The 22946-nt window shown below is 52.7% G+C and overlaps 1 protein-coding gene and 1 pseudogene across 1 annotated transcript in view; one reads left to right on the plus strand and one right to left on the minus strand.

Moving 5' to 3' along the window:
- Positions 1-22794, plus strand: part of LOC137466088 (zinc finger protein 135-like) — a 41392-nt pseudogene extending 18598 nt beyond the window's left edge.
- LOC137466090 (zinc finger protein 850-like) overlaps positions 1-22946 on the minus strand; it is a 164207-nt gene that overhangs the window by 79994 nt on the left and 61267 nt on the right. The window lies entirely within an intron of this gene.

A 22946-nucleotide genomic window follows, 5' to 3' on the forward strand; every position in this document is an offset into this window, starting at 1 on the left:
TACAAAGGCTTTGGCAGCACCAGGGTTTGGGTTTTTTGGTTGGCATAGAAAAATGAGCTGTGAGCAGCATCTCTGCCAGGGAGGAAAGTGCCCCTGGAGCTGGGGCTGGGAAGCCGGGGTCGATGTGAGCACTTGTGGGTGGGAAGGAAGCTGGCAGAGCGCTGAGTTTGCTTTTCCTGCAGGCTCGCGCTCTGATCCGGCAGAACGGGACCCCGCAGCTGCAGGAGCCCAGGCGCCTGTCGGCTCTGCTGCGGGACTTCCTCGAGTGCAGCCTGGAGCCGGACGAGGAGCGGCGCTGGTCTGCCCAGGAGCTGCTGCAGGTGAATGCCAAGCGGCTGCAGGGGAAGCAGCAGCGCCAGGGAGGGCTTTTCTTGTGGGGCCCCCTCCGATGGTCTCCGGTCTCGCTGCTTTCCACACGCAAAGCAAGCAGAATCCTTGCCTGGTTTGGCTTGGCAGGGGCCTTTCGAGGTCATCTGCACCTGGGGCCCCACAGCGAGCAGGGCCATCTTCAAGCAGCTCAGGTGGCTCAGAGCCCTGCCTGACCTGAGCTTGGATGTTCCCAGGGAGGAGGCACCTCCCACATCTCTGGGCACCTTCTGTCAGTGCTTCCCCACTCTCCTGCTAAAAAAATTCTGCCTTAGACCTAATCTGAGCCTGCTTCCCCCTCCTGAGTTTCAGACCATTTCCCTTTGTCCTGTTGCAACAGAGCCTGTGAGGAAGTTGACTCTGGAAAGTAACGGTTCATTTCTTTCTTTTTTCTCCTTTGGGCAGCACCCATTTTTATCATCAGCCAAGCCTCTCTCCAGCCTGACCCCTCTGATCATCATAGCAAAGCAACTGAGGCAGCAGCAGAGGAGCTGAAGCACTGGAGGACAGCGTTTAGTCACAGTAGTTAGTTAGGACAACTAGTTAGTTATGGTAGTTAGCAGTGCCAGTTAGTTATGGTAGTTAGCAGTGCTAGATAGTTATGGTAGTTAGCAGTGCTAGTTGGTTAAGGTAGTTAGGACAGCCTGTTTGTTACGGCTCTTATGACAGCCTGTTTTGCATGGCAGCTTTTTGAATAAAAACTCTCTTAAACCTCAACTCCCTTGGCGTGTCCCTTCCTTCTCCCTGTGTGACTCAGCTGCCCGGAGCAATGTGAGGGGAGAGCGGGCCCAGCCTCGCCCAGAGCTGAGCCCCAGCAGAGCCCTGGCAGAGCCCAGAGCAGCCTCGGCATCTGCAGAGTCAGCCTGGAAGGAGGCGCTTGGAGCCTTCTCGGCTGCACCCGACTCTTGGTTACAAACTGTGGGTGGTGGAAAATGCCACCGGCTCTGCGAGAGGGCAGAAGGGGCCCGGGGAAGGCCCAAGTGCTCCATGCAAGGGAAAACCTGCCCTGGGTTTGTTATAAAGAACTATGTAGTTGGTGGCTTTTGCTATTATGTCTTGACTTCTGCAACTTATTCCTAATCACAACATAAAACATGAGCTGATTGTGATATACTACAGTTTGTAATCACTTTTTACTGCTTTTGCTGTCGTACAATTTGTCGGCTTTTTGTGGCCAGTGCCCTGGCCCCTGTGTCGCTCAAATCCTCAGAACATCATTCATGGATGATATTTTAGTTTGTGGACAGTGTGAAAAACATACATTATAGTTTTGGCTTTTGCAAAGTATTGAAGTGGATGCTACGTGTTGTGCATTAGAATGTTAACTTTTGCAGAAGTAGCTGCAGTTGTGAAATAATAACTAATGCTTTTATTTTTGTAACTAACTGACAAGAATAACTCAGAGATATTTGTGAAACAGCTAATGTTGATTTAAAGTACTTGAGGAAGTAGCTAAAACCGTCTGCATGGCCAGATAACATTTAAGGAACGGGTGTGATGAGGACCCCTGCCGCTGACCCTTCGACTGTCAATAACTGTCGCCTGCTGATGTGGAAACCCAGGGCACTGGGAATATTTCTCTGTCTGCTCTGGGGTGTCCTGACCCCCAGGGGAGCACTGACTTTGACCCTCGTTCATGGAGAAAACTTCCAAAGCCTCAAGGTAAACTAGAAACCACAAAAGTGTGAAAGAGATTGTAGAGATTGTAGAGAGTAGTGGAGTATGTCACATGGGTGAGACATTTAGGTTTTAGGATTTTTAGTATGTTATAGATGGATTCAAGATGGAGGATATAGGGTGTTGTCTTGAGTCCCCTTCTTCTTTCTTCTTCCTCTTTCTTCTTGCCTTTAGGTGGTATCTTGTAATTGGGTAGAAAAATCCACATGAAAAATCTGGGTCTTTAGGGCTCAGTTATTGGGTTAGAAAGGAAAATAATTTGGGTGTCCCTTCTTAACTGGGTAGCTTAGTTTTTGATTAGACTCAAAATGCCTTATAACAAGAGATTGTTGGTCATTTTTGTGCTGTTTTTCCTGCACGCAGAGTCTGGTGCAGACAGTGTGCTGAAGTTTTGATAAGGTAACAATAAACAGAAGCTGAAGACCAAAGAAGTCCAATGAGTCTCTCCTTCCTGACACAGAACTCCTCGACTGGGGGCTGCCAGGGGAGCCCCCAGGGAGTTGCCCAACTTGGGGCCTGCAGACTCACAGCTGAAACCAGGGATCAGGGGGCTGTTGTGAGGAAGTGACACACAACCCTCAGAACAACAATCCACGATTCCTGCACGTACTCTAGAAAGGCGGCTTGGGGCTCAAACCAACTTAAAGAGTTCCTGGAACAAGTAAACGAGTTCAAAGAAATCTTTCAATGTGTACAATCTTTATCAATATGTTTTTGAACAATACAACGGAAAAAATAGATAAGAAGAGTTGCTATGGCTAACCAGTGTGCCTCTGGCCACTGCCAAACACCCACCGCTGTTATTGATTTGCATCTAATTATGCCTTCTTAAAGTTTTAAAAATTCTAAAGCATGAGGCTCATTTCTCACCAAACCCAAGGTACTCACCCCTTGCTTTCTTGCAAGCCATTGCCAATCCTCAATTTCATCTGGGTGGAGGAGAATGACGCTGCAGTGAAAACAAGGAAAAGGAAGATGCACTGCTGTGGAGGTCCAGGAGCCTACCATCAGAATCTCAGTCCCTCAGCTCTGGAGGACTGGTCCCAAACAAGAATAGATTTCAAGGTTATGGGGAGAAGCTTGCTTCTCCCATAGATCTTTGCAGGCACATGCTGATTTCTGTAAAGTTATGTTACCCCATTGGCCCGTTGGCCTAATTACCCCAGTTCAACCCCTGTCACCTATTTTGGTTAGTCCCTAGAATGTTCTCCTCTCTCTGTCCCTCCACTGGCCCAAGTTTACTGCATTTCCCTGCCTCTGTTTCCCTATTAGCTGACACGACCCTTAACCCCTCCTTTGCACCATTTTCCCCCATATCCATTGGACCCTGACCCTCAGCTCCACCCTCACTACCCCATATAAAAACCCCCTGTGCCCTCAGCTTGCAGCCTGTCTTTGTCCCTGGAGCCTGTTCAGCTCTGTGCCCTGTTCCTGTTCCAATAAACCAGTTTGCTGGAGATCCTACAAAGACCCATCCTGCCTACTTTGTCAGCTTTATAAAGTCACCGTGAGCTTCGGGCTCATCAGTGCCGGACGCTCCAAGGGCCTCAGTAGTGCCAGACGCTACAGACTGGGACAGCCAGGCAGGTGAGGAGGAAGTCACTGCCCCTTTGCCCCTCTCTCCTGCTCCATCTCCCAGCCCAGCATCGCCCCTGGCTGCAGGACAACCTCGCTGCTGACGCCGTCCTGCCAGGGATGCATTTAGGGGATCTCCTTCCCCTTCCCTCTGGCACGGAGGCAAATCCCATCTTCTTCTCTGCCCTGCTTCCTCTCCTCATTCTCTCCTTCATCCATCTACGTCTTTTCCCATCTCCTTCCTCCCTCGTTCTTTCTTCTTCCTTCCTCTCCTGGCTTTTCCTTTTCCCTTCTCCCTGTTTCTAACTCTCCTTGTCCTTCCTGCCCCAGTCACTGAGCTGCGGACAGAGACCAGGGAGAACAAATCCCTGCCACAGAACCTCGTGGAAGAGGCCATTTGGAACGGCTCCACGGTGCAGGAATGCAACGGGGAGGAAAAGCCCCAGAGATCCCACACGAGGAGGGGCTGCAAACCCAGCCCGTGGAGCTGTGAGGAGGGAAAACCCTCCCTGTGGCGGGAAGGGGGTGGGGAATGTGAGAAGAGCTTCAGGCAGAGCTCAGCCTATTCCTGGTGCCTCCAAAGACGGCGGTTCTGGATGCAGAGATCCATGGGGCTGCAGAGATCCCCCTGCAGATCCATGGGGATGCAGAGATCTCCCTGCATATCCATGGGTGTAATATATAATTTAAAATAAATTCGTGCTCAGGACTAAAAAAAATACAGTATCTTGTAAAATAGAATCAAGTGACAGAAAAAACAATATATACAAGATGAATTCCTGTCTCAAAGGATGGTTACTCTGAAGGATTATTCCATCTAGAAGATAAGCATTGAACTGATAAGATGAATATTCATAGCCAGAACAAGATATTCGAGAGGATTACCATCTAACGAGATTTCAGCAGAGTATTCAAAAAAAAACTCTGCACAAGAAAAGAACATGCATTAATATGGGAAAAGGGGCAAGACAAACAAGAGGGAACAGGAAGACACCCCAGGAATCCTACGACGTCTAAAAGCAATAAAAATAAAACCCTGTGGAATCAGTACCTTGCGAACTGCCAGAGGTACGGGGCTGTATAGCCTGAAACCAGCTCCGATCGCCTGGCTCGGCGCTGTTTTGCTTGTGGCTTTTCCAATTTTTATTTGACTTGATTTAATAAATTCCTCTAATTATTAAATTGGCTGATTCATTGATAACAATGGGGCTGCAGAGATCCCCCTGCAGATCCATGGGGATGCAGAGATCCCCCTGCAGATCCATGGGGATGCAGAGATCCCCCTGCAGCCCCTGGAGGAGCCAGGCTGGAGCACGGGGATGCCTGAGAGGAGGCTGTGACCCCGTGGACAGAGGGGCCCCCGCTGGAGCAGCCTGTCCTGGAAGGACTGACCCCGTGGCACAGTGACCCACGCTGCAGCACTTGGAGGGGGGCTGTGCCCCAGGGGATGGACTCCGGTTGGAGAAGTTCCTGGAGAAGCCTCCGGTGGGAGAGACCGCAGGCTGCAGCAGGGGAACGACTCCTGTCCCTGGGCAGAGGGAGAAGCCACGGGGGATGAACTGAGCACGGCCCCATTCCCTGTCTCCTGCACTGCCGGAGGAGGAGGTGCAGCTGGAAGGAGGGAGGCGTGGGGAAAGCTGCATTCAAGGCTCTTCATTGACTTCTCATTATCCTGTTCTTGTCGGAACCCAGAATGTCCCTTGGACACTCTTGGATGTTCCGGGCACAGGTCAGAAGCATTTGAGACCCTGATATGCAGCTGGAAACCCCTGTGGCTTTGAATCTGACCCGTGGAACAATTTACCATTCTTGCAGGAAGAACAAGAAATCACAAAAGTTTAGATATTATTGTAGAAGTAGTCACAAAGTGAAAGGAAGAACTTTTGAGTGCTGTACAGGGGGGTTTTAGGCCTTGTACAGAGGGGTCTGAGTTTTGTACATGGGGGTCAGAAGTTCTAAGATGAAGGGACTTGGGCGTGCCCTGTCCTCCTTCTTTCTCCTTCCTAACCTCCATGTTCATGGTGATGTTGGCACTCACAGATTGGTTTAGAGTAGAAAGTCACCATTCAATATAGGTGATAGGCATTGGGGTAAAACCATAAACATTCAACACGTAATGGATGATATAAAAGATGGCACCAGCCCCCTGGGAGTCAGTGTGTGCCTTTGTCTGACCTGCTGAACGGACCGCAGCAGCTCAGGAAGAAAATCTTTTAGATAACACACAAAAACTACCTTGAGACCAGAGGACTGAAGACTACTGAGTCTTTCTTTGTAGGCACGGGTTGGAGGAGAGACTTTTCCATCTTTCAGGGCCACCCCAATCTGGGGGTGAGCCCTGTCACCTGCCGTCCCTGGAGGGCTGTGATAAGAAGCCAATCTACCAGACGACCTCCAACCTCCACCCAGGAAAAAGGCACACTCTGCAGGCTCCAAAGAGAGAGGGACCGGAGAGCTCAAGACAAAACATCCTGACCTTCACCAAGACAAATCGTCTGGAGAGCAGCCCGGAGAGGAGAAAAACCAGAAGCGCGCACCTGAAATTTCCCGCCTGTGATCTGCTGGACGGTGATCAGGACCATCTCCGGACCAACCTCGTGCTGATTCAGCTTTTGGTGAGAACAGTCGAAATCAAGAATATGAGGGGGGCATACTCCCAGGAGCCGGTCCAAATTTTGTCAGCCCTACAGGGGGTGGTATCCACACATCCTGTGGAGATGGCTCTAAAAGAGCTGAGAGCCCTGTTGTGGGTCCGGTGTAATTACCCGCACACAGAGACGCATCTCTTGGTTGAATCAAATTTCTGGCAAGAGAGCAACAGGCACTTGTCTCACCTAGCCACCAAAAGAGATAAGATTGCCGCAAAACTTTTGACTTCAGCAAGAATAATGCTACAGTCAGTTTTGCAAGGTGGCAAGGGGTCTGTCATTTTACAGCAGAGAGCTCAGGCTCCTGGAGGAGCACAGGGAGGAGAAGTGCCCAGCCAGCAGCACGGGGCAGCTCTCTTCACCACGGATCCAGGGGAAGCAGGACTGCCTCCCGTGGCAAAGCAAGGGGACGATTTTCCATCACGTCCAGGGTCCTCGGGTTTCCACAGTCCCTCAGATTCCCCTGAGCCCCCAGAATCTCTAGGGTCCTCCGATACAGAAATCCCTCAGTCGGTCGCAGATCAGCCAGGAGGAACTATTACCCTCGGTGGGGAAGGAGATTGGGAGCACCCCGAGCCTACACTCACAGCGCGGGGGGCTGCAGCGGCACCGGCGGGGGAGGGTGCAGGCGGGAGCGCAGAGCCCAGGGAGGAGGGGGAGCCGTCTCTCGCAGCGGCGGCGGCGGGCAGCTTACAGCAGCCCACGGCGCCGGCGGGAGCGGGGGACCGTGAGGGCGAAGGGAACCGCGGAGGAGGCGGGGGGTGCGAGCGCGGCGATTGCACGTCCCGAGGGCCCTGTAACGCGCGCCACGGCGAGAGCCCGCGCAGCTGCGGAAGCGGCCGCCCGGCAGGCTCGGGGTGAAGGCTCCCAGATCGCAGCAGCGGCGTTGGCCAGGCAGCGGCGGAGACCGAGCACAGACCCGCGGCAGATGCTCGTCTCGCGGCAGCGGCAGCGCGCGTGCGCGTGACGGTGCCGTGACACCCAGAGGCCGGGGCGGGGGAGGGCGCCTCGCATGGCGCGGGCGCGACACGAGCACAGACGGGACGGGAGCCACGCGCTCGGGTTGCGGGCGTCGGCACAGAGCCAGGAGAGGCGTGTCCCTATGAGGGGCAGAGCGGGGCGGACACATCAGAGCCGGAGTGGGATCGGGAAGGTGGCGACATCGGTCTCGGGGAGGACGGGAGCGCTTCCGAGACCGCGGCTGCGCCGGGGCGAGCGAGGAGGAGCCGCGGGCGGGGTCGGGGCGGGAGCGTCCACACCCCCGTGATGACGCAGGCAGGGGCGGGGCGTGTCCGGCGTGCGAACGCCTGCCAGGGCACCGCCCCCCTCCGTTCCCACGGCAACCGAGACACACGCAGCCAGCCCAGGACCAATCCCGGCCAGCCTCAGACATCGCAAAGTTGAAACAGTTGACACAGCAAGAGTGGCTATCCCAGACTGCAGGATTTGCAAGTGAGAATCAGTTGTTAGAAGGAATACTCCGAGATTTATTAGAGATACAAACAGGGGAGCAAACGTCACAGTCTTTGGCAGCGCCGACCTCGGCCGGTCGGGCGGCAGCGCCACCCAGTGGCCGGACCGCAACATTGCAGCAGGTGTTGCCAGAGCCGGTTGGTCAAACCGCTGCGCCACCCAGTGGTGGGACTGTAGCATTGCAGCACTTTTTTCCAGTTCCATGTAAAAAGAAGTCCAGGGTGAGGAAAACCACACCCGCACGACAGCAGGAACCTCCGCTGATTCCAGAACGGCAGGGGACTCAGGACACTCCTGCCGAGGCGCAGCAACAGGATGGTACTGTACGTATCACCGCTTTGGAGGGTGTTCCAGTCTGGACAATTCCCACGTCAAGGTCTGCCGATTCTTCGGGTCAGGGAGAGTCAATTTTAATATCAAAAGGGGTTGTCGAGTTTCTTTTACGGTACTTGGACACAGCCTTGGAGTCGCATCCAGAGCTGTTGGTTCATCTTCTGCAAATTTTCCAAATAATGCAGGGCGGTCATGTGTTTTCCTCCACAGCAGACGCTTCGTTCTCATCCTCAAGCACTCAGCCTTCATCTTTGCAGATGCCACAGATGCTGTTGGTGTCGGTGAGTTCTGCTGCACCAACGCAGCAGTCACAACAGATGACTTCATTCTACAGGCAAGTACCCACAAAACTTCCAGCTTTACCGAGTGCACAATTAGACTGGCAGGACATTCGAGCAGAATTGGAAAAGGAGAAAGGTTTGTTGCAGGGCTCGGGAAACATCATGATGCCAGTGAACTACGATGCTCAGGGCCAAAACCTGAGGTGGGAACGCCTGGAATGTGGTGCCATCAAGGACCTTGCCAAGGCCATCCGAGACAAAGGGCTGTCATCACCGTACTTCAAGCAGATGTTGAAAACCATTTTTGGTATGTACGATTTAACACCCTATGATCTTAAATATCTCACAACATCAGTTCTTACAGATGTCCAAGCTCTCGTGTGGCAGAAGGCATGGAGGAGATCCCTGGAGGAGCTGAGAGCCAGATACCAGGGCGGACCAAATGCAAACTTCACCATGGTGCAGCTTGCTGGTGATCCTCCCAAAGACGACCCGATTCAACAAGCAGTGAGGCTTCCATGGAACATGCTCAGCGACATCAAAGAAGCGGCACGGAGAGCAATCCTACAGATTGCTCAGGCGGGAATCCAGGACAACATCTACACGGAGATCAAGCAGGGTCCTTCAGAGCCGTTCTCCTCATTCGTGGGTCGTCTTTCCCAGGCAGTGGAACGACAAGTGGCCGATGAGGGGGCAAAACCACATTTAATCAAAAGCCTCGCTTTTTCCAGTGCCAACCCGGAATGCAGGCAAATCATCAGCATGATGCCACACCAGGCCACCTTGGCAGACATGATGGAGGAGTGCAGCAAGGTGGGGACACCACAGCATGTCGCATCCATCATGGAAGAGCAGTTGGGAGAGCGAATTGAGAAGCGTGTCAAGGAAGCTCTTGCAAATTACACAAAGAGCAACAGCAGAGCAGAAAGGCGATGTTTTGGGTGTGGGGCACAAGGACATATTAAAAGGATCTGCCCACAATTTGCAAAACCTGACAAAGCACCAGACTTTTGTCCCCGATGCAGGAGAGGGAGATATCTCGTGAGTGAGTGTCGTTCGCAGACAGATGTGGATGGAAGAACTCTACCGCATCTAGGAAACGGGAAAAAGAGCACAGATCATCTCCAGCGCGCTTCGACACAAATCATGGCGGTGACGCAAAGTCAGCAGGGACAATCCTTAGGGAACAACAAACAGATCCCCTCAGCAGAGCAATCTCCAGCGTCCCCAGCGACCCAGACTTGGTACTGCCCAGATTCCAATGCGTGCTGGCAACCTCCAAATTGACGTGTCTTTTGGACAACAGCCACGCAGCGATACCCACGGGTGTCACTGGGACTTCTTGGAAAAGGCAAGATTTTTTGATAGTGGCCAGGGACAGAAGCAGCATTCTTAGACTTGTTGTTTATCCATCCTTGATTTCAGCAAACCACAAAGAGGAGCTGATGGTCACTGCAAAAGCCCTTCGACCACCTTTGACAATTCCAAAAAATACACCAAAAGCCCAGGCCATGGCTTTGCCATCTCATGCAGGAGAGCAAATCATGCCAGTGTTTAACAAGCAGGACTCTTTTTCTGGTGACCAAGTGGAAATACATGCGTCTTGGGTGAAACATTTGAGCCGAGATCGACCCATCGTTACCTGTCAATTGACTAGTAATGAAAAAACAGTTGTCATCACAGAAATGCTCAACATAGGGGTAGATGTCACAGTCATTTCATACATCTTTTGGCCCCAGGAATGGGACTTGGTTGCACCTTTGAGCTCTCTCACAGGCATAGGAGGAAGTTCCCTATGCATGCAGAGTGAGAACGCAATTGTTGTCACAGGTCCAGGAAGAAAAACAGCAATCTTCCATCCTTTCATTGTGCAAAAGCCCATCACAGTGTGGGGAAGAGTCCTCTTAGCACAATGGGGACTGAGATTGGAGTTGGATTTTGAACAGGGGTCACTGTGGCACTCACCACTCTGAAATTGACTTGGAAAACAAATGATCCCGTTTGGGTGGATCAGTGGCCTCCTTGAGCGAAAGAAATGGAGTGCATTGAAAAAGTTGGTCCAGGAACAGTTGCAGAAGGGACACATCAAACCAACGAACAGCCCATGGAATTCCCCAGTGTTCATCATTCACAAGAAAACTTCAGGATCTTGGAGACTGCTTCACGATCTCAGGAAGATCAGTGAGGTTGTCGAAGACATGGGACCACTTCAGCTGGGACTTCCGTCTCTCTCAATGATCCCGAGAGATTGGTCGCTTGTGATCATCGATCTCAAGGACTGTTTTTTCAGCATTCCACTCCATCCAGATGATGCTCCACATTTTGCATTTTCCGTTCCAAGCATCAACAGGGAGGAGCCCCTGCAAAGGTGCCATTGGACGGTTCTCCCATAGGGCCTGAAAAATTCCCCAACCATCTGTCAATGGTATGTGGCTCAAGCTTTGCATCCAGCGCGGAAGAAACATCCTGAAGCAAAAATCATTCATTACATGGAGGATTTGCTCACTGCAGCACCAACAAAACAGGAGGTGCAGAAAGTCCGTGACTGTGTGATCGCAGAGGTGCAAAAAGCAGGACTGGAAATCAGTGCCTCAAAAATACAAGAGATTGCACCTTGGAAATATCTGGGATGGAAGATCACAAAGCAAACAATAAGGCCACAGAAACTGGACATCAACACAAAAGTCACCAATCTGCAGGACTTGCAACAGCTTTTGGGGGAGATCAACTGGATGAGACCGATCTTGGGAATCACAAATGACATTTCATCATTACTCGACCTCTTGAGAGGGGACAACAACATCAAATCTCCCAGAACTCTCACACCTGAAGCACAGAAAGATCTTGAAAAGATCACAGAGATGATTCAACAGAGACAAGCACATCGCTTTGTGAAATCACTGCCTTTCTATTTGGCAGTGCTGGGGGAAACAGCACAACTGTATGGGTTGATTTTTCAATGGGATTCATCTCAAAGGGACCCTCTTCTGATGATAGAGTGGGTTTTTCCAGCTTACAGGCCCTTGAAAACAATTCTCACAGACTTGAAGATGATGGCTCAGATCATCATCAAAGCAAGGACAAGGTTGCTGACAATGTCAGGCAAAGATTTCTCAATCATTCATTTACCCTTGAAAAAAAGATATTTCGAGAGGGCAAAGCAAACATCACAAGATTTTTCAATCGCGTTGTTAGGGTATCCAGGAATTTGCACAGTTCATTTTCCAGCTCACACAATGTTAAATGCAAAAATAAGTTTCAGAGAAAACCCAAAAATAAGTCAGGGACCAGTGGAAAGGGTGACAGTGTTCACTGATGGTTCAGGGAAAACTCATAAATCAGTGATCACATGGCAAAACCCAAAAACAGGGGAATGGGAATCAGATACCAAAACAGTACAGGGTTCACCACAAATTGTAGAATTGGCAGCAGTAGTCAGGGTTTTTCAGTTATTTCAGGAACCTCTCAGTCTAATCACAGATTCAGCATATGTTGCAAATGTGGTCAAACAATTGGAGGGATCACTTTTAAAGCACACAGGTAATGAAATTCTATATTCATATCTATCATGCATGAGAACAATCCTAGAAAGCAGAGAATACAAATACTTTGTTGCACACATCAGGGCGCATTCCTCGCTTCCAGGGTTTTTAGCAGAAGGGAATGCTCACGTGGACAAGCTCACGATGCCCATCTCACAGCCACTGCCAGACATTTTCAAGCAAGCAAAATTGAGCCATGCATTTTTCCATCAGAATGCACAAGCATTGATGGAATCCTTTTGCCTTTCAAAAAGCCGAGCGAGGGAAATCATCAGTGCTTGCCCAGATTGTCAGCTTGTGCAGCCACCTGCATCCACAGGAGCAGTCAATCCGAGAGGATTGCAAAGTCTCCAGCTGTGGCAAACTGATGTCACAAAATACCCATCTTTTGGGAGGCTCAAAAACATCCATGTTTCGGTCGACACTTTTTTTTTTTTTTGCATCATTACATACAGGGGAAACCGCAGAACATGCCTGCAGACACTTTTTACAAGCATTTCCATCATTAGTGGTGCCACAAGAAATAAAAACAGATAATGGACCAACTTACACAGGCAAGGTGCTTGACAAATTCTTGAAAAAATGGGGAGTCAAACACATTTTCAGTATTCCTCATTCTCCCACGGGTCAAGCAATCATCAAAAGAACACATCACACCCTGAAATCCCTTTGAGATAAACAAAAAAAGGGGGGAGGCAGGTGCAACACCTTCTATGCGGTTGAACAAAGCTCTGTATGTGTTGAATTTTTTAAATGGTTCTTTCTAAGAGCCCACTCTACCAATTTCAAACACTTCAGACACTTCACAAACAGCACACAAGCAAAACTAAGGGAGAATCCCTTAGTTTTGATCCGAAACCCAGAGACAGGACAAATCAAAGGCCCATTCACAATAATCACTTGGGGCAAGGGTTTCACTTGTGCCTCCACAGGGCGAGGACCGAAGTGGGTGTCAGCAAGGCACGTGAAACCTTATCAGACGCAGACGCAAGCAAACGCGGATCCAAGAAGCAAAGAGGCAAGCACGCAGACCAAGGCAGACGACGACGCTGCGGACATCTCATCAGACAACGATTGACAGCTCAGAGACTTGGGGTTTTTCTTGGGACTCGGGGGTCATTCGGGTGTTGCTGCACTGCAAGGTTTCTCAAAGAGAGTGAGGACATGGGCATGGGGTAAGGCAGATAGTGTTCATGTGCTTCATTCTCTTGCCTGTTGCCTTGGGCAATAGGACAGATTTTCCCATGAGACAACCAAAGGGAAATGTGTGGGAGACTTTGGCAGAGGTGACGGGTCATGGACAAAGTGGCAAGGCAGGTTTTCTTGGTGCAAACAGGAGGGGGAGATGTTGAAACTCAGAATGTCCCTTGGACACTCTTGGATATTCCGGGCACAGGTCGGAAGCATTTGAGACCCTGGCATGCAGCCGGAAACCCCTGTGGCTTTGAATCTGACCCGTGGAACAATTTACCAACCTTGCAGGAAGAACAAGAAATCACAAAAGTTTAGATATTATAGTAGAAGTAGTCACAAAGTGAAAGGAAGAACTTTTGAGTGCTGTACAGGGGGGTTTTAGGCCTTGTACAGAGGGGTCTGAGTTTTGTACATGGGGGTCAGAAGTTCTAAGATGAAGGGACTTGGGCGTGCCCTGTCCTCCTTCTTTCTCCTTCCTAACCTCCATGTTCATGGTGATGTTGGCACTCACAGATTGGTTTAGAGTAGAAAGTCACCATTCAATATAGGTGATAGGCATTGGGGTAAAACCACAAACATTCAACTTGTCATGGATGATATAAAAGATGGCACCAGCCCCCTGGGAGTCAGTGTGTGCCTTTGTCTGACCTGCTGAACGGACCGCAGCAGTTCAGGAAGAAAATCTTTTAGATAACACACAATAAACAACCTTGAGACCGGACGAATGAAGACTACTGAGTCTTTCTTTGAAGGCACAGGCTGGAGGAGAGACTTTTCCATCTTTCAGGGCCACCCCAATCTGGGGGTGAGCCCTGACACACAGTTTGTAACCAAGAGTCGGGTGCAGCCGAGAAGGCTCCAAGCGCCTCCTTCCAGGCTGACTCTGCAGATGCCGAGGCTGCTCTGGGCTCTGCCAGGGCTCTGCTGGGGCTCAGCTCTGGGCGAGGCTGGGCCCGCTCTCCCCTCACATTGCTCCGGGCAGCTGAGTCACACAGGGAGAAGGAAGGGACACGTCAAGGGAGTTGAGGTTTAAGAGAGTTTTTATTCAAAAAACTGCCATACCAAACAGGCTGTCATAAGAGCCATAACAAACAGGCTGTCCTAACTACCACAACTAACTAGCACTGCTAACTTCCATAACTAACTGGCACTGCTAACTACCATAACTAACTAGTTGTCCTAACTAACTACTGTGACTAAATGCTGTCCTCCAGTGCTTCCGCTCCTCCGCTGCTGCCTCAGTTGCTTTGCTGCGGTGATCAGAGGGGTCAGGCTGGAGAGAGGCTTGGCTGATGATAAAAATGGGTGCTGCCCAAAGGAGAAAAAAGAAAGAAATGAACCGTTACTTTCCAGAGTCAACTTCCTCACAGGCTCTGTTGCAACAGGACAAAGGGAAATGGTCTGAAACTCAGGAGAGGGAAGCAGGCTCAGATGAGATCGGAGGCAGAATTTTTTTTAGCGGGAGAGTGGGGAAGCACTGACAGAAGGTGCCCAGAGATGTGGGAGGTGCCTCCTCCCTGGGAACATCCAAGCTCAGGTCAGGCAGGGCTCTGAGCCACCTGAGCTGCTTGAAGATGGCCCTGCTCGCTGTGGGGCCCCAGGTGCAGATGACCTCGAAAGGCCCCTGCCAAGCCAAACCAGGCGAGGATTCTGCTTGCTTTGTGTGTGGAAAGCAGCGAGACCGGAGACCATCGGAGGGGGCCCCACAAGAAAACCCCTCCCTGGCGCTGCTGCTTCCCCTGCAGCCGCTTGGCATTCACCTGCAGCAGCTCCTGGGCAGACCAGCGCCGCTCCTCGTCCGGCTCCAGGCTGCACTCGAGGAAGTCCCGCAGCAGAGCCGACAGGCGCCTGGGCTCCTGCAGCTGCGGGGTCCCGTTCTGCTGGATCAGAGCGCGAGCCTGCAGGAAAAGCAAACTCAGCGCTCTGCCATCTTCCTTCCCACCCACAAGTGCTCACATCGACCCCGGCTTCCCAGCCCCAGCTCCAGGGGCACTTTCCTCCCTGGCAGAGATGCTGCTCACGGCTCATTTTTCTATGCCAACCAAAAAACCCAAACCCTGGTGCTGCCGCAGCCTTTGTAAAGAGCTGGTGCACTTGCTTCACATTTTCAGGTCATCCTCACAGCCAGAAGAACTGCAACAACGTAAATCCCAAAGCAAATTGTGTCTGGAGACTGCAGAATATGTGTCTGTGTTGAGACACCAGTCCTCTGGGAATTCCCTTCCCCATGTGCAGAAACCTCCAGCTGCTGCTCCCAGTGCAGGGTCACCCTGTGCTCACAGGCCTCTGCAACCACGGGAGAATTGGCCTCTTACCATGGCCCTCGTTTCCTTGAAGTAAGGAGGTTCTCCTTCCACCATCTCGATGGTCACAATGCCGAAGGACCAGATGTCCACCTTGGGGCCGTAAGGAGAACTGGTGACAACTTCTGGGGCCATCCAGTGAGCAGTGCCCACCATGGAGCTGCGCTGGTCCTGCTCAGGGCTGAGCTGATCGCTGAGGCCAAAATCAGCTGAGGACAGAAACAAACACTGTCAAAGGCAGCTGGAATGAGGAAACAAGCACAAAGACTCCCCGCCCTCAGTCTGAGAATGCAGCAGTGAAGTCAGCTGGAAAAGTCCTCAGGGCTGTAGCCAAGGAAAGATGGAACTGAACTGGACCCTTAAAGAAACCCTCAGCTTTCGTGCAGTTGATTTTACTGATTCCCTTGCAGCTTTAGATCCCAACTCCTGCCCCTCTGGGAGGGCCATTCCCAGAGCAAAGGCACCCCTGAGAGCCTGCTCCTCTCCTGAGCTCTCTGCAGGGGTAGCCGCTCTCAGCTGGCAGCAGGGGCCAGGCAGTGCCCCCAGCAGCCCTTGTGGGGCTCTGGCCATCACTGGGAAGCAGCCCCACAGCCGCACCCCGGGAGCGCCGTGCCTGGCCAGGAACACCCACCCAGCTTGACAGAGCCGTTCATGCCCAGAAGGATGTTGGAGCTCTTCAGATCTCTGTGGATCACCCGGTTCGAATGGAGGAAATGCAGGCCCTGCAGACACTGAGAGAGAACAAGAAACACGAGGGTAAAAACCAATGGCCGGAATATATCACACAAGAAAGGACAGTTTAGAATTCTGCCAGCAGCGACTTTGCTGTGACAGGCCAGGAGTGCAGTGCAGACAAGCTCCAGGCAAACGGTTCAAGGCAAAGCTGAGAACAGCACATCAAATCCAAAACAGACAGAGAGTGCCACAACAGCAGGAAAGAGAACAAGAACAGAGTAGAAGTGCAGTGCTGCTGGCAGGCTGTTCACTGCAGGGGCTCTTTCTTCACCAACTCATAAAAACAAGAGAGAAACAAAGCCCTGAGCATGGAGCCACTCCTGCTCTCACGCCCTGCTGGGAAGGACCATCGTGTCCAAGGCATGGCAGTCACAGGCAGGATCCCTCACCTCCCGACTGACGGCTGCCATCTCTCCTTCAGCCATGCGTGTCTGTCTGACAACGTCCTGCAAAGTTCCTCCATCCATGTATTCCATCACCAGCCAGAGATCTCCATCGACAAGGAAGCTGGAAGAGGAAAGCAGTGGCATGGAGACCAATGTGCAGTGCTCAATTCCCCCATGGAAAAGCCTGGAGTGGAGTTTTGTTGCCAGGTCACTTGTCAATGAGGACAGAATCTGATGGAGAGACATTCCTGCCAGGCTGCACAGCCCTTGGGATCTGCACAGTCTAAAGGAGGAGACCCCTGTGAGAAAGGAGAGGCCTGAGATGGCAAGCAGGTGAAAAATGCAGTTTAGCAAAGGCCCAGATCAATGTGGAACCACAACACTGGCCCCCAGCTGGTTCAGCTTCTGAACTCATCAGTTCCACCCTTCCCTGCAGAACAAGGCAACACAGCTCCCAGGGTTATCCAGGGGAGGAGGCCGGGCAGCACTTGGGACAAAAGGGGTCAGAAAACCTTTCAGAAAGTCCCTTCAGAAACAGGCAAGGCCAGTGACAAATGGGCAAACGAGGCATTTCTGGGAACAAGAACCTGGTCTTCCTGGCATCTGCAGCAATGGGAAAGGGCTGGGAAGAAGAAGCCAAGGGAAATAATTTCTGCTGTGGTTTACCAGCACTTGTTGTAAGACACAGAAAACAGGGTCAACTTGAAGGAAAAACCAAGCCAAAGCAAAAAAAGCACATGGAGGGAGCGAACTGCCAGGCTGTTGTTTTGGGAAGAATCTGCTGATTCAGGCATTTTCAAAACAGGCTACAGACTACGGATGCCAGGAAAGGTTAAGGCAGGGCCCGGGCACGGGATAAGGCCTGAGGCACTCACCTGTCCAAAGAGCTGACAATGTTGGGGTTCTTCTTGTCCTTCAGGAGCAGGAGCTCATTCACAGCTTGTTCCCTGTTCTGCCCTCTCAGACTCATTTTCTTTATGGCCACCTGAAGGGACATTGCAGACCTTTAACTGGAGGAGTCTGTGGCAGGAGGCCGCAGCAAACACGGAGCGAGTCTTTTTGGAGCGACGGAGCCCGGCTGTGCCAAACTGCCTTGGGATGGGACACCAGAGCTCAGCAAGTGCCATTCCCACAGCCCATTGCTCTGCTCGCTGGGGGCTGCTTACAGGACACATGGCCAGAGACATTTGGCCTTGCAGGCTCTGCAGAAATGGCCCCTCAGCTGTCAGCCTCCAAGCTCTAACGACATTCTCTGCACCTACAGTCTTCTCAAATGGCCTCAACACTCTCATTATTATTCAAACACATTCTGCAAGCAGGAGGTAATTCTGGTTCTGTGCAAACAGAGCAAAACAGCCGGGAACCCTTTAGCAGTTCTATGGGATTGGGTCATGATTTCAGATGCAACTGCTCTGGCTGGGATTGCACAACAAAGCAAACACACACATCCATTGCCCTGCTTGCATTCCTTTGGGCACTTCAGAAGGACCAAGTCTGTCCCAGCTGTGCTCTGCAGGCTGACACGGCTCTGCCTGCAGAGGAGCAGCCTGTGCAGGAAAGCTCTGCTGGCCCCCAAAGCTGCAGCCACAGCTGCCAGCAGAGGGGAGAGCCCTGGAGAGCTGCCAGACGTGCTGGGCGTGTTGACACTGACCTCTCCTCCAGTGGCCCTGTCGAGTCCTTTCGAAACGGTTCCGAAAGCCCTGGAGACAAAACAGCAGAGAAGAAAGAAGCAGCGCTTTAGGCCCTGGCAGTGAAAGCCAGCCCAGACAGGAGATTTCTGCTGCCTGCAGCGTTCACAAACACCTGGGGGCATCGACCCTTCCAACAACAGCGCAGCAGCCACCAGCCCTCTGCCACGCAAGGTGTGCCAGAGAAAACTGAGACCCAACACCAAGGAATTGGGCTGGAGCAAATCCCAAATGTCCATGCTGCACTGCTTTAGTTCAAAACCTGAAGTGAGCAATGGGTGTCTAAAGAACTGGAAAAGAATGCATTCCATCCTTTTCCATTTCCTGCCTAAGACCTGCAGGATCCACAAGGGCCCTGCCATCAGGCAGGTGATGCATTTTCCCCCAGAGTGCATCAGCTCTGTGTCTGTTACTGAATGTCTGGGCTCTACTTCCTGTGCTAGAATAGAGCACTTATTAGTTCAGCTCTGGTTTCTGTTTCTAAACCATTAGGTTGTTAATCCTGACCGGAGGATATTTTTTGAAGCAAAATATTTGAAAGAAATCTCCTTGGGAGCTGTTTTCTGACAGTCACCAGATGGTGAGTGGCTCTTTTAGGCAATCCAATTCCAGGGACAGAAGATCTTCCAGGTCCTGCTCCTTGCTGCAGGCAGGACACTGCCAGCCTCAGGGGCCTTTGACGGTGCCTTCTGAGCACAGGTATCAATTCTGATCAGGACTGAGGGACAGCAGGATGGCGCCCCAGTGTCTGGAGGTGTTTGGAGCTCTCCTGACTTCTCACTTGATCCTGCACCAGCACAACACCTGGGCCTGCTTGTGCAGAAGTAACTGCTGTGCACTTACCCTTGGCCAATCTGCTCCACTTCCAGGTATTTCTCGGCAGGCTCCGCCAGGCTCACGGTGTTCCCTGAAAGAAACCACATGGAAGACGCTCCCTCCCAGAGTGAGACCCCGCCTTGCAGCAGAGCCAGAATGCAGCCCCCCTCCCTGGGGCCGTCAGCCCCTTGGTTTCAGCTGGGGAAGGACAAGAAATGACCCTGGCACATTCAGCTGCAGAGCAGCACTGGGTGCAGCTGATGCCGAGACACACACACAGCACCCTGCTCTGGCACACAGGAACAGAGCAGACGTACTCAGCTGCATCAGGCACCACTCCCCTCTCCCCTCTGGCTGCAGGGCTGTGCTGCTGTCAGAATGTTCAGCCCAGGATCCCACAGCCAAGGGAGGTTCAGTGTCCTTTTCCCAAGCACGGGGAGCTTCTCCGTCCTCTTCCCAAAACGCTGCAGTTTCTCCGTCCTCTTCCCAAAACGCTGCAGGTTCGCCATCATCTCTCCAAGCCAGGGGACGTTCACTGTCCGCTTCCCATGCTGGGAGAAGTTCACCCTCCTCTTCCCAAGACACAGGATGTCCTCTGTCCTCCTCCCACGCCGGGAGATGTCCACTGTCCTTGTCCCACACCGCGGGAGCCTCTCCGTTGTGTTCCCACAGCGCGGGATGTTCGCCCTCGTCTCCCAGAGCAGCGGGAAGTTCATTGTCATCTCCCGGCACTGAGGGATGTTCACCATCGTCCCCTGGAACAGTGGGAAGCTCACTGCTGCCTTCCTCCTCTTTGGCCTCCTCTTTGGAAGCAGAGGGAGCCAGAGGAGGTTCTGGTGCTGCTTTTGTGCCCTGTGGACAGACGGCAGCGTGAGGGACGGGAAGTTCTGTCTCAGTTATCACCTTATTTACCCTCAGCTGCACATCCAGCTGCACTAAGCAGAAATTGGGTTCGGAGCTGTTCAAACTAACAATGGGCTAAAGTTGACATTGCCCCTTATTGTTGGGAATTCCATATTCCACCGTGGCTAGAGCCAGCAAGCAATGCTCTGCCTGCAAAGCCAGACCTGCAGCCCTTCAAAAGCTCTTCAGCAGAAAAGGAGAAAACTCCCAGGGATCCCTTTGCTGCTGCAAAGACACTGGCAGGAACTTTCCTTCAGCCTCCCAGGCTGGCACTCGGCTGCCACATGCCGAGCTCACAACTTGCTGCACAATTCCAAACACCAAAGGTTCCTTTCCCACTCACCGAAGGAGGAGCTGCTCGGGATCCACTCATGAGGTGCCCTGCAACGGGAGAGGGAACATGAACCATATGCTGTCAGGAAAACAACTGCCTGTGGTGGGAAATGCCCCGGAGCAAGGCAACCCCGAGAGAGCATTTTGCTTTCACAGCGTCCCTCCAGGAGCCACAGTCCCTTCACACAGCAAGAGAACAGCACAAAATACTGGGCTGGGTCAGCTCTTGGCTGGACAGGCAGTTCCAGGCTCTGCTGCCACAGACTCCCCGCTTGAGGGAACAGAACCGCCCAGGGCTCATTGCAAATGCTGTGCACGCCCCGCTGGCTGCAGACACCCCCTTTTCCAGCTGCAGCTGCTGCCAGGAGCTCTCCCAAAGCAATGGTGTCTTCATGGCAATTTGGTTACAAAGTCAGCTCAGGCCAGAGGAAGAACAGCAAGCACACAGCAAGCCCAAAGCCACAGCACCGAGGGAAAACCTCGACTTACGTGCCAAGTGGGTTAAAAAATACCCCGCATACGCCACAGAGTACAGCGTGCAAACTGCAGCAGCCACGTGCTGGATCATTTTGGCTGCGCTGCACACGTCTGCAGACTGTAGCCCTGCAAGCACAGAAGGACACCCGTCAGGGGTGGGCTGGCTGCTGAGAATGCCTCGGGCAGGAGGATCCTCCGGCAACGAGCAGTGCCCAGAGCCACTCTGGACACTGAGGCCTCCGTGTGCCACAGCAACGGGAACACCTCGGGGACATGGCAGTGCTCCTGTGACATCACAGCAGCAGCTCACGCAGAAACCGCCTGGAAGGTTCTCCTGTGTCACAAAGGAGCACAAAGAGCCCTCCCAGGGCACAGCCTGTTGCCCAAAGGATCCAGGAGGAGCTCTGAAAATGCAGCAAACAAGGACACCCCATAGCCCAGCCTGAACACTGAGGAGGAACAAGGACGGCACCAAAGCAGAGCAAACATGACCTTTAGTCACTGACACTTCTGGCTAAAACCAGCAAGCCGTGTTCCATCTGGGATCTTTGTTCTCGTTCTAAAAACAAGCAAGGTTCTCCACTCTAAATATAGAGAAGGCAGGAACTGGGCAGGAGGTGGGATGAGGAAGGAGGAGGAGGAGGGAGAGAGGAAGAGGAGGAGCAGGAAGAGGAGGAGCAGGAGCAGGAAAAGGAGGAGAAACAGGAGGTTCCAGTGCCCCCTGTGGCCCATCGCCCTCAGCTCATCCTGCAGGTGAGAGGGGAGGGGGAGCTCGTCCTAAATCTACTGGGGGGTCCCTGAGAGGGTTTTTTTATTGGGGTGTGTTTGGAGCTTGCAGATTGTGGAATTGAGCCCCAAATATCGTCTGGGAGGCCCACATAAACCCTGGAATGGGTGGGTTTTTTTTTTTCTCTGTGTGTGTGTGTGTGTAGGTTTGGATCTTGCAGGACCCCAGAGCTGAGCCCCTTGGGGGGATCTTTGGGAGTCCACGTGGCCATTGCCCTGGGCCACCATGGGGAGGGCATTGGTCCTGGGGACCTCCAGGGGAGCAGAGAAGGGGCAACCCCTGAGACCCTTGGATTGGGGAGAGAAGAGAGGGGCGATCCTGGAGCTGGAGGACCCCCGGCTGGCTGGAAAGGGGGGGAGCCTGGAGAGGAGGGACCCCTGGGACCCCTGGGATCTCAAAGTAGAGCATCAGGGCAGAAGGGACCCCATGGACCCCCAACAGCCCCTGGATCATCCCTAAGCAGGAGGCCAGAGAAGGGGGAGCCCCTGGAGCCATTGGACCCCCATCATCCCAGGGAAAGGAAACCTCTGGAACCCCAAAAGTGGAGAGATCAGAGATCGGGAACTCCTGGGAGAGTTGTTTTGGGCTGAACCTTGATATAGAGGAGATTTCCATGGACACAAGACTCCTGCTGAGTTCTAGGGATGGACTTGGGCAGTGAGGAGCCTCTTCTCCAAGGCGCTCCCACCTTGATTTTCCCCAAAGCAGGATTTGTCATTCCCAGGGTGTGGCTGGATGGAGGAGGAGGAAAAGCCCCGGAGATCCTGCTGGAGGAGGGGCTGCAAATCCAGGCCAGGGAGCTGCAGGGAGGAAAGAGCTCCCGCCCTGAGCCAGGAAGTCAGCCGGAGATCCAGCCGGAGCTCGGAGCTGGTGGAGAAGGCTCATGGCAGGGAGAAGCCTCACAAGTGCAAGGAATGTGGGCAGGGTTTCAGCTGGAGCTCCACCCTGATGGAACACCAGAACATCCACACTGGGGAGAGGCCCTGTGAGGGTGGGGAGCGTGGGGAGAGCTTCAGTGGGACCTCTGACCTCACCGAGCACCACAGGATCCACACTGGGGAACGGCCCTATGAGTGCTTGGAATGTCAGAAGAGCTTCAGGTGCAATTCAGAGATCGTCACTCACCAGCACTTCCACACCAGGGAGAGGCCCTGTGAGTGCCCCGAGTGCAGGAAGAGCTTCGTGCGCTGCTCCAGCTCCATCCCCCATGGGAGGATCCACGTTGGATGATCCCCAGTGACCCCCGTTGGGCAGAGCCCCGGTGACCCCGTTCTGGGTGATCCCGGTTGGGTGTGGGGAAGGTGTTGGAGAGATTTCTTTCCCCTCTCCTTGTCCCAGTGTGATTTGGTTGGTAATAAATTCCCTCCCTGTGCCCGGGCCGGGTCTGCTGTGCCCGTGCCGGATTTGCTGAGGGATCTCTCCCGCTCCT

This window comes from Anomalospiza imberbis, unplaced genomic scaffold, assembly GCF_031753505.1.
Source record: "Anomalospiza imberbis isolate Cuckoo-Finch-1a 21T00152 unplaced genomic scaffold, ASM3175350v1 scaffold_136, whole genome shotgun sequence".
NCBI classification, from domain to species: Eukaryota; Metazoa; Chordata; class Aves; order Passeriformes; family Viduidae; genus Anomalospiza; species Anomalospiza imberbis.